Source organism: Triticum aestivum, chromosome 6A (assembly GCF_018294505.1).
Source record: "Triticum aestivum cultivar Chinese Spring chromosome 6A, IWGSC CS RefSeq v2.1, whole genome shotgun sequence".
Classification (NCBI taxonomy): domain Eukaryota; kingdom Viridiplantae; phylum Streptophyta; class Magnoliopsida; order Poales; family Poaceae; genus Triticum; species Triticum aestivum.
The window spans coordinates 581,380,769-581,391,292 of NC_057809.1; positions in this window are offsets into that span (position 1 = coordinate 581,380,769).

Genomic DNA, 10,524 nt, shown 5'->3' on the forward strand with positions numbered 1-10,524 from the left:
AGCGCCGCCTCCCTCGCCTCCCTCGAAATCCTAGAAACCCGCCGGAGATTTGGAGCCTCGGAGCCGCCGGAGACTTGGAGCCTCGGAGCCGCCCCACGTCCACCAAGAGAGGAGGCCCGCGACCTCCCCGCCATCTATCCCCGCCTCCCCCAAGCTCGCCGTCTCCGCCCTCCGTCGTCTCCGCTCCGGCCACCACCTCATCGTGGTCAGGTAACCCTCCTCCCTCTGCCTCTCTTCTCCTCTCTTCCTCCTCTCCTCCCTCCCGGCCATGCCCTCTTCTTCTCTCTTTTGCTAGGTTTAGGTCAAATCCCTCTCGAATTTAGGTCAAATTAGGTTCAAAAAATTGTGGGAGTAGTGCCTAGCAAACATGAATAATTAGTATTCCATGTGCATTGGAGTACTTGGTACCTGCAAGATTTGGACACACTGATGGAGTTGTATTAGAACAACTAGAGTTTGCCATATGAGTAGTTGCCAGATCCTCCCCCACAGAACTTGTCCTTTTTTGTCGTACAAAAACTTGTCTGACTATTTATTTGTAGTTTGCTCAAATGTTCATCAATTTGCCATCTCATCAAGGTGCTACAATAACTTGATGGAAATTTTGATTACTCGGAACCTACAAATTTTGTTGCACATCAATGTGCTCATGGAGATCTGAACTATCCTAGTTACATACATGTAGCTTGCCTAATAATTTTGTATTTCTGTAGCTTGCCTAATTATTTTGTTTGTTAGTTTCCTGATATGTCTGAACTAGCAAGTAACATACTGGAACCTTGGATAATTAAACATTTCTGCTGGTTATGGTATCCATATCAGCCTAATGATTTGCTTGCCTAATGATTTTGTTAGTTGGTTGCCTGATATTCATGTCTGCCTAGTTAAACATTTCTGTTGATTATGATATAAATATTAGATAGACTGAAACTTGTACATGAACACATCAGTTCAATAACTTAAAACCCCAGTATTCAGTTGCTGGTCTGTTTGAGCTAATTTTCTCTGACTTGTGGAGGCTCTAATCCTCAGCGATCATGGCTAAAATAATTTTCCATGCCTGATTAGTGATTATCTGAATCAGTTTGTCAACTGTAGAGGTGGTTAGGCTCTGGTTAAAAATAAAAACAATAATAGAAGTTTTGTATTTTCTAAGTAAAAACCCACATATGCACCAGGATGTGATCTGCATACTTGTGAAATTTCATTTATAATGCTATTATAGAATCATTTTCTTGCCATAACCCACAAATTCATATTTCTTCGTGAAATTTTACAGGCACCTAGTATATAAACTCCTAGATATGTTTTTTTAAACAAGCTCGGCCTAAGAGCATTTTATGTTACCAGGTTGTGAAATGCAGTAAATTTAAGAGTGAATTCCATTTTTTACCTTGTAGTTGTACATTTGTGACACATATTACCCTATTTAGCGGAACTTTTATCGAAATGTCAAATTTTGGAGACTTTTAACACGGTTTTACCCCAGTTTTACATTTTGTTTGTTTATGGTCGATAGCATCGGCATGTTGCGTCATTGATTTGTAAAAAAAAATGTAAGGATCGGAGGGCATCATTGACGATCTTGTCCAAACTTCTCTTGTCTATCTGTTCCACTCCTTGTGGTCGTCCACATGTTTTTGAATACAGGGCGTCACCTCACACCTTACCTGATGGACATGCATCAAAAAACAAGGGTCCAAAGATTTCAAAAGGGGTATTCTAGACGAATTTTCACTCGAAGGGGTAATTAGTGTCACAAATGTATAAATATGGGGTAAAAAGTGGAATTCACTCTAAATTTAACCTGATGCCATAACCAGCACAGAGTAAGTGAGAGACGAACATGAGGCTGCACATTTTTGTACCAACAGTTGCACAAACTTGGGGCTGCACAAATTTGGTGCTGCACAAACTTGCTCCTAGGCCAAGAGAGAGACTGTGTTAAAAATTCAGTTAAGCAGGCATGGTACTCTTATTTTGAAGTAAAAATTCAGTTTAAAAGTCAGTTAAAAGTCCAATTTTAGAGCTTGGCTCTTGATCTGACTATAAAGTGTACTACAAGCTTATTGCTAGCAAGTTTAAAATTAAGTAAACACATGATTCAGTGCACACTTGAATACACATGATCTGCTTGTGCTTGTGACTGACTTGGACACATGATTCTGACACACATGTATTCAGACACACATAGCATGTCTGAAACCCCTAGGAAATCATTTGCATATTGTCAACCGAGTATTTGTCATTCTGAAGAAAAATGCACTGTATCATGTATTTGTCCATGGTTTATAGATGAAAATGAGTTATTTTGCACTAGAGAATATAGTTGTGTATGCTGTAACCTTGTTTTAACTGCATCTTCGCACCTGTGAGTTTTCCATCTTCTGTTTCTGCCTTTCTGGTCTCTTGATGCACTTGCTGAAAATTGGAAGCACCAAAGTCTGTAGGAAAACTGATTCTTTTGTTTTTTGGCCAACTGGGTGTATGGTTGGCAATAGAATAGTGGACTATGAAAAGGGATTCTGGTATGGTTAAACAGGGTTTTATGTGGTCATATGGAGTTTATTAGGTAGAGAAAGTACCTTGTGATTTTTCTAATTTTGGACATATATCAAGTCTCACCAACTGCATATATGGTCTCAACCTCTGGCAATTTTTCTTGGCACAATTTGGTTGTAGATTATCCTTGAAGCAGGATCTGTCAGAACCAAAGTAGACCTAGCTCTGCATTAGTTGTTTTGTGCTTCAAGTGTCCCAGTCAAGGACAAACTGAGTGGTTGCAAAATAATATTATGTGGTCAATGTTGATTTACTATTTTCTGGTGATAGTTGTGAACTGGTAAATGAGTTAACATGCGTAAGTGAGACTTGGCATTTTAAAGCTTAGGGTCTTCAACTTCAACCATGAATTGGGATGATAATGTGGCAGAAACACATAAGTGGAGCAGAGCATTATTGAAGTAGTGATAAGTCTCCCACTTAACTGCTGAAGTGACAGAGATCCTTCATACTTAACTGTTGAAGTGACAGAAATTTACCATGGGGCATATAGTAAAAACAATGTCATGATCTGTAAAATACATTTGTCATGCTCCATGAAAGTAAATTGCCATGGTCCAAATGTAGCAGAAGTTTCAAGTAGTGTTTTCTTTCTGTGTTTGAATAGGTAGCAAACTTTCTATTCTTTCTGTGTTTGTACAGACTTGCTAAACTATTGATGATTTTTTGTTGGGTGACCTATTAGATCTGGAATGGAAGCTCACATAAGTTGAGCTGATTTTTGTCCATATGAAAGCAGAGGACCATATGGTCTGTGGCTGGGTTTTGTCTCCGACCATTGTGTCGTGATGAATTTGCAGGTACCCCGAGAGGCCCTTGAGTTTGCCGGAATGTCGATTCTTCCGTTCCGGCAAATTCGGGTACTCCATATGTCCTATTTTCAGCAAAGGTCATGCTGAAATTTTCCGTGAATTTTAGCATGACTTTGCTAAAAATAGGACATATGGGGTACTTGCGACTAATGCATGGGCCTGGGTATCTTAGTACTTAGTTAAGTAGGATCAACTGCCCCGCCATTCTTGCTGCATTAAACCATAGGTGGCAATAGAGCCAAGTAATTAGGCCCAACTTAGAATTCTCCTTAGCATCGATAAACCCTAGATGATAAACCCAACATAGGTGGCAATAGAGCCAAGTGATTAGTGCCAAGTGATTAGGCCCAACTTAGGGTGCCTCGGCATCGATAAACCCTAAATGATGAAAACTTAACTTGGCTTCTATAGGGTGCCTTGGTGTCGATGAGAACCTAAATGATGTACGCTTAGGCTTTTAGGGTGCCTCGGCATCGACAAACCCTAAATGATAAAAGCTTAGCTTTTAGGATGCCTCGGTGTCGACAAACCCTAAATGATGAGACCATGATCTTGTTCCTTGACAATAACCAACTTTTTGACTAAACTTTTTTCCTATTTAGAGTGAAACATTGCCCACAATGATGAGGCCGGCGGTTCGGGCGACAAGCAATTCTGGGAGCTGGCCCAGGAGTTGGAGGAAGAACCTCACCGCTATGAGGACGCCGCAGAAGACACTGATCCTGACTACACAACCACTAGTGGCGTCGGGGATGACACCACTGATGGCGCCGCCGAGGATGCCACCACTGATTATGGTGGCGCACGCACAGATGGTAGCCAACCGAAGAGGCAACAGAAGGACCGGCGCCCGAGCGTGCTCGGCACCATCAAGGAGGAATTTACTGAAGTGAACTCCGACGAGCATCCGACGGCGCCCAAACAAGTAGTCAAGGGGTACTCGGTTCAGCTCGGGTGCATTCTCCGGAGCACCGTCTCGATCAACACCGAGAACCTAAGGCATAAGGACCGAGGGAATTTGCGCAGCCTCCTCTTCATGAAGCTGCAGGAACGATACAAGTTCCCCGTTGAGTTTGCAAACACATGCCTCTTAGGGAATAAAGTGAACAGTGCCGCCCTCACGAGGATGAGCACGGCCCTGTCTACTTGGAGAAGCACAGTGAAGGCAATGATTGAAAAAGGTGATAGTTATGACAAGATCAAGGCGAAATATCCTTTGATGAGCGAAGATGACTACAAGGAGTTCAAGATCAAGTGCGAGAGCAGCGCAACCTCCAAATCAAGTCAGTGGGGGAAAGAAATGCGGCAGTTGAACTTAGGGGTCCACCAACTCGGTCCCGGCGGTTACAGAGTGGCGGAGCCTATATGGGACAAGGAGGACGCGGAGCGTGCCGAGCAAGGCCTACCGCCCCGCTTCGAGAAATACCGTGCCAAGCAGACCAGGAACTTTCTCAGGGCCCGGTACAAGGAGGACCCGGTAACAAAGGAGCTTATCATGGATCCGAAGACCAGGGAGCTTGAGCTTGTTCTGGTAAGGAATACACCCCCACGTAATTAGCTCCATATGGTTGCATTCTAATTAATCCCCAATATTTCTAAATGGTTCACGTTCCTTCCGCAGGACAAAGAAAGCAGTAGCGTGGGGTCGTCTTAGAGCTTCCCTTTCGACACCCCTTTGAATAGGGCGTTGAACATAATAAAAAACAAGGATAAGCTCAGTAAGCCGACGTCAGCTGGTCGTGTGGACGGCAAAGGCTTGTCCACAAAATGGTCGTCATACTATACCGCTGGTGGGCGAAAGGAGAAAAATACCAGCTCAGAAAGCCAGTCGCGCGAGGTTGAAGCACTCAAGGCACAAGTGGCGCGGATTCCGGAGCTTGTCCAAGAGCAAGTGGAACAACAACTAGGAACGAAGCTCAATGCCATGGTGCCTATGTTGATTCATGGGCTGACGACGTGGATTGCGGGCGGCCAACAGGGGCCTCCCCCGGTTCCCAGCTTCACGGCCAGCAACTCGCACAACGCGCAGGTGGCGCCATTGGTGTCTCCGGTGGCGCCATTGGTGTCTCCGGCGGAGGCGGTATTCGTGTCTCCGGCGCCGGCATGGGCATTGGAGCTTAATGCACCCGGGTGTACGCCGGCTGGCACCTCACCAGCAAGCGGCCCCTCCGTCAGTTGCACGCCCGCCGTTGGCGGTGCCTCGACATAGCCGAGCTCGACGGCATCACGGTAACTAAGCCTCTCGGCCGATGACTTCATCTCCTTGCCTTTGACTGGGCATCCCTGACGCCCTACATGTTTTCGCAGGGCACCGCCGACGTTCCTTGCACTCTCTTGCCACTACTAGGAAAAGGGCTATAGATAGGATTGATACTAATGGCGCACCATGGAAGCAGTGCGCCACTACTATATACTAATGGCGCACCGGTTGGTGATGCGCCATTAGTGTGGAAGACACTAATGGCGCACCAGAAACAGGGTGCGGCACTAGTATTAAATCATTATTTTTTTCCATTTTTCCATACATACTAATGGCGCATCAGGTCGAAGTGCGCCATTACTAGTTCTAAATAGTAATGGCGCACCAAGCAGATAGTGCGCCATTACTGTAAAAAAATTATTCTTATTTTTGCAAAACTACTAATGGCGCATCGTTTCACAGTGCGCCATTACTAGTTTAAACTAGTAATGGCGCACTATTACCCGGTGCGCCATTAGTATATATATATATTTTACTTTTTTCAAAACTGCTAATGGCGCACCACCTGCAGGTGCGCCATTAGTAACCAGGGTTACTAATGGCGCATTTGCTGGTGGTGCGCCATTAGTAACCTGGGACCCCAACAAGATATTTTGGACAGCCCCACACCTACCCACTCACTTTCCCCACTTCATTCCCTCCACCTCCTTCTCCAAGCTTTCGGCCATCTCCTCCTCCTCACCTCATTTCCACCATAGATTCATCAAAATTAAGTGGTGAAATTACCTTTTTTGATAGGTAAGTAAGGGGAAAGCTATCTTCATGACGTAGATCTACTTTTTTTCTCCCTAGCTCACTCCAACAACGTGCACATGCACTTTTTGTGGCCTAGCTAGATCTATGTATGTTTGTGGTGTTGCATGTGTTTGTGGTGTTGCATATATGTTTGTGTTTGAAGGTACCGGTATTTGAAATGCGATAGTTGCCAATATTTTGCCGGAATGTTTTGATTCATTTCCGTTTCGGCGAGAATTTTGGCACTATGGATTCTTTTTGGTCCTATTTTTAGGGAAGGTCATGCCAAAAAATTTCTTGGTTCTAAAATATCGCTTTGCTCTACCCCACAGGCGACCATGGTCCGCACGATGACTGAAGGCATCGTGAATAGATTTTTGAGCTCCGCGAAGGCCGAGATGCTTCAAAAGAACGAGACAGAGATAAGATGTCCGTGTCGAAGATGCAAGCTGAAGAGCCTTATTGCAGACCCGGATTCCGGGCAGGTGCGGGACCACCTGCTCTTGCGTGGTTTCATGGATGGCTATCGGTGGCAAGGTGATGAAGATGACTATGAAGTCGTCCATGGGGGGCGGGCAAGAAATGAGGAAGGGCAACAAGACAAGTACCACCGCGGCGAGGGCGGGCGAGAAGACGAAGAATCTCCAGGACATGATCACGACGGTGATGTTGTACACAGTCATCATGTAGAAGATGTTGTACATTATGATGAGGAAGATCAAGACGAAGGGCATGATCATGAAGATGAAGATGCCAGAGCAGACGACGATGGAGGCTGGGTGCAGGACCCTCACATTCAAGAGCTGCTTCTCAAGCAGACGGATAACGCAAGAGCTGCCGCCCGAGAGAAAGCCAAGCTGGATCAACTGGAGATAGACGCGGTTACTCCATTGTATGAAGGATGCAAGCCCGAGGATACCCGCCTGAAAGTAACGCTCATGGCTCTGGAGATGAAGGTAAAACACAAAATGACCGACGCATGCTACGACGAGAACATGTCATTCTGGCACAAACGTCTTCCCAAGGGGAACAAGTGCCCGACCAGTTTTGAGGAGCCGAAGAAAATCGTGTGTCCTCTGGATTTACCGCACGTGAAATACCATGTGTGCATGAACAATTGTATCATTTATTGGGACGAGCACGCGGAGTCTACCATATGTCCGGTGTGCGGCGTCACTCGATACAAGAAGAGGAAGAAAGCTCCTCGAAAATCGGTGTGGTACTTTCCGATCACTCCTCGTCTGCAGCGGTATTTCGCGGACCCTAAGGTAGCAAAGCTCCTGCGTTGGCACGCGGATAGGGAGGATAAGAAGCGGGAAGATGACGGAAATGATCTGGAGATAAATAAAAAAGACAAGATGCTGAGTCACCCTAAGGATGCGAGCCAGTGGCAAGCGTTGAACTTCGAATACCCAGAATTTGGGAAGGATCCAAGGAACATCATGCTGGGCGCGAGCACCGATGGAGTCAATCTGTTTGGCAGCCAGAGAAGCACACATAGCACCTGGCCTGTGTTTGTGTGGATGTACAACGTTCCCCCTGGTTGTGCATGAAGAGGAAGTACATTCACATGAGTATGCTAATTGAAGGGCCGAAACAACCAGGGAACGGCATCAATATGTATCTGGGGCTGCTGAAGGAGGAGCTAGACACGCTGTGGAAAACGCCAGCCAATACGTGGGACACCGCAGAGAAAGAATATTTCCTTATGAGAGCCGCACTGCTCATGACGGTGCACGACTATCTCGGTTACGGATATCTCGTGGGGCAGGTAGTCCACGGATTTTCTGGATGCGTAAGGTGCATGGATGACACAACGTATCGCCAGCTAGATAGAGATCCCGGGTCTTCGAAAACCGTGTTCATGGGACATCGAAGGTGGCTTCGCGACGATGACCCGCGGAGGAAACGCAAGGATCTGTTTGATGGTGAAACCGAACCCCGAAAATGCCCGTGTACGAGGAGCGGCGAGGAAATAGACGAGTTGTTGAAAAATTGGAAAGACTTCCCACTGCCGGGAAAGAAGCAAAAGGCACCAGAGCCGGGAAAGAAGCGAAAGGCGCCAGAGCCGCTGCTGAAGATATGGAAAACGAGGTCTGTTTTCTGGGACTTGCCGTACTGGAAGATCCACCGTGTGCCACACAACCTTGATGTCATGCATATCACGAAGAACGTGTGCGAGAGTCTGCTTGGTACCCTGCTCAACATGCCAGAGAGGACCAAAGATGGGCCGAAAGCAAGGGCAGACTTGAAATCAATGGGCATCAGGCAGGAGCTTCACGCTAATGATGATGATGATGATGATGATGATGATGATGATGATGAGGCGAAGCAGGACACAGAAAGTCGTCGCAAAGGCAAAAAGGCCAAGAAGACCGGAAATGACTACCCTCCTGCGTGCTTCACTCTAAGTCAGGAGGAGATCGAGTAGTTTTTCACCTGCCTCCTAGGAGTAAAACTTCCTTACGGTTACGCGGGGAAGATAAGCAGATACCTAGACCCAGCGAAGCAGAAGTTCAGCGGGATGAAGTCTCACGACTGTCATGTGCTGATGACGCAGATACTTCCAGTTGCAATCCGTGGGATCATGGACGCGCACGTCCGTGAAATGCTATTTGGCCTATGCAACTTTTTCGACGTCATCTCTCGGAAGTCGATTGGCGTGAGGCAACTCAGAAGGCTACAGGAAGAGATCGTGGTGATACTATGCGAGCTTGAGATGTACTTCCCGCCCGCATTCTTCGACGTTATGGTGCATCTGCTGGTCCATATCGTGGAGGATATCATCCAACTCGGGCCGACGTTCCTGCACAGCATGATGCCATTCGAAAGGATGAATGGTGTCATCAAAGGATACGTTCGCAACATGTCATGTCCAGAGGGAAGTATAGCCAGGGGCTTTCTGACCGAAGAGTGCATCTCCTACTGCACGAATTATCTAGGCATCGAGAACCCCGTTGGTCTGCCCGTCAACAGGCACCTCGACAGGCTCGCTGGATGGGGTCACCGTGAGGGTCGCCGCGAAATGCATGTCGACTTCGAGGGTCGACTCGCCGACTTTGAAAGGGCAAACCTATTCGCGCTACAACACATAGACGTGGTCGATCCTTGGGTAGTAGAGCACAAAACCTTTATTGAGAAGACGTACAATGATCGAGGCCAACAGAGGACAGACGGAGATATACTCAAAGGGCACAACTCATGTTTCACGCGTTGGTTCAAGCAGAAGCTTCTGTCGTACCCTTTCATGAAGTTTCTTCCGCGGAAGAACAACTCATATTCACCTTGTCACAGGGCGCCGAGCACAACCTGATGACCTATGAGGCATACGATATCAACGGCTACACATTCTACACCGAGGACAAGGACGTGAAGAGCGATGGTTATCAGAACTCCGGGGTAACGATGGAATCCTACACTGGTAACGACAAGGACAGATACTACGGAAGGATCAAGGAGATCTGGGAGCTGAGCTACGCTGGAGAGAAGGTCCCGATGTTCCGTGTTAGATGGGCCAAGAGCGTCCTAAAAGAAGACCGGTATTTCACCACCATGGTTATACCCGAAGCCAAATCCAAGACCGCGGGTGCAAACGTCACCGCGAAAAATGAGCCATGGGTACTGGCTTCCCAAGTGGACCAATGCTTCTTCATTACCGACCCGTCAAAGCCCAGTCGTGTTGTCGTGAGGAGAGGCAAAAGGAAGATCATCGGAATGGATGGACTAGCCAATGAGCAAGACTTCGACAAGTACGGCGACCCGAAGATCGAACATGACGACGACGATGAAGTAGCAGCATACACCACAAGAAGAAGCAGGACCACCCTACCTAAAGGACGTCCGTTCCACAGAAGAACTCCATTTGCGAAAAAGAAGGGCAAGAAGATTGTGAACAGATAGTTAGCTAAGATCGATTGTATTTAAATCGTAGTCTTCATTTCTCGATTGTATTTCATGGGCACTTTTTGATATCATGAATATTTTTAAATTTCATGGGCACTTTTTGAATTCATGAGGACACTTGATCTCGATCCCCCTCCATCTCGATCTCGATTCCCCCTCCATCTCGATCTCGATCCCCCTCCATCTCAATCCCACCCGCACCCTCCCCCGCTAGCTCCACCGCCGCCGATGACCCACCGCAACCCTCCCCCG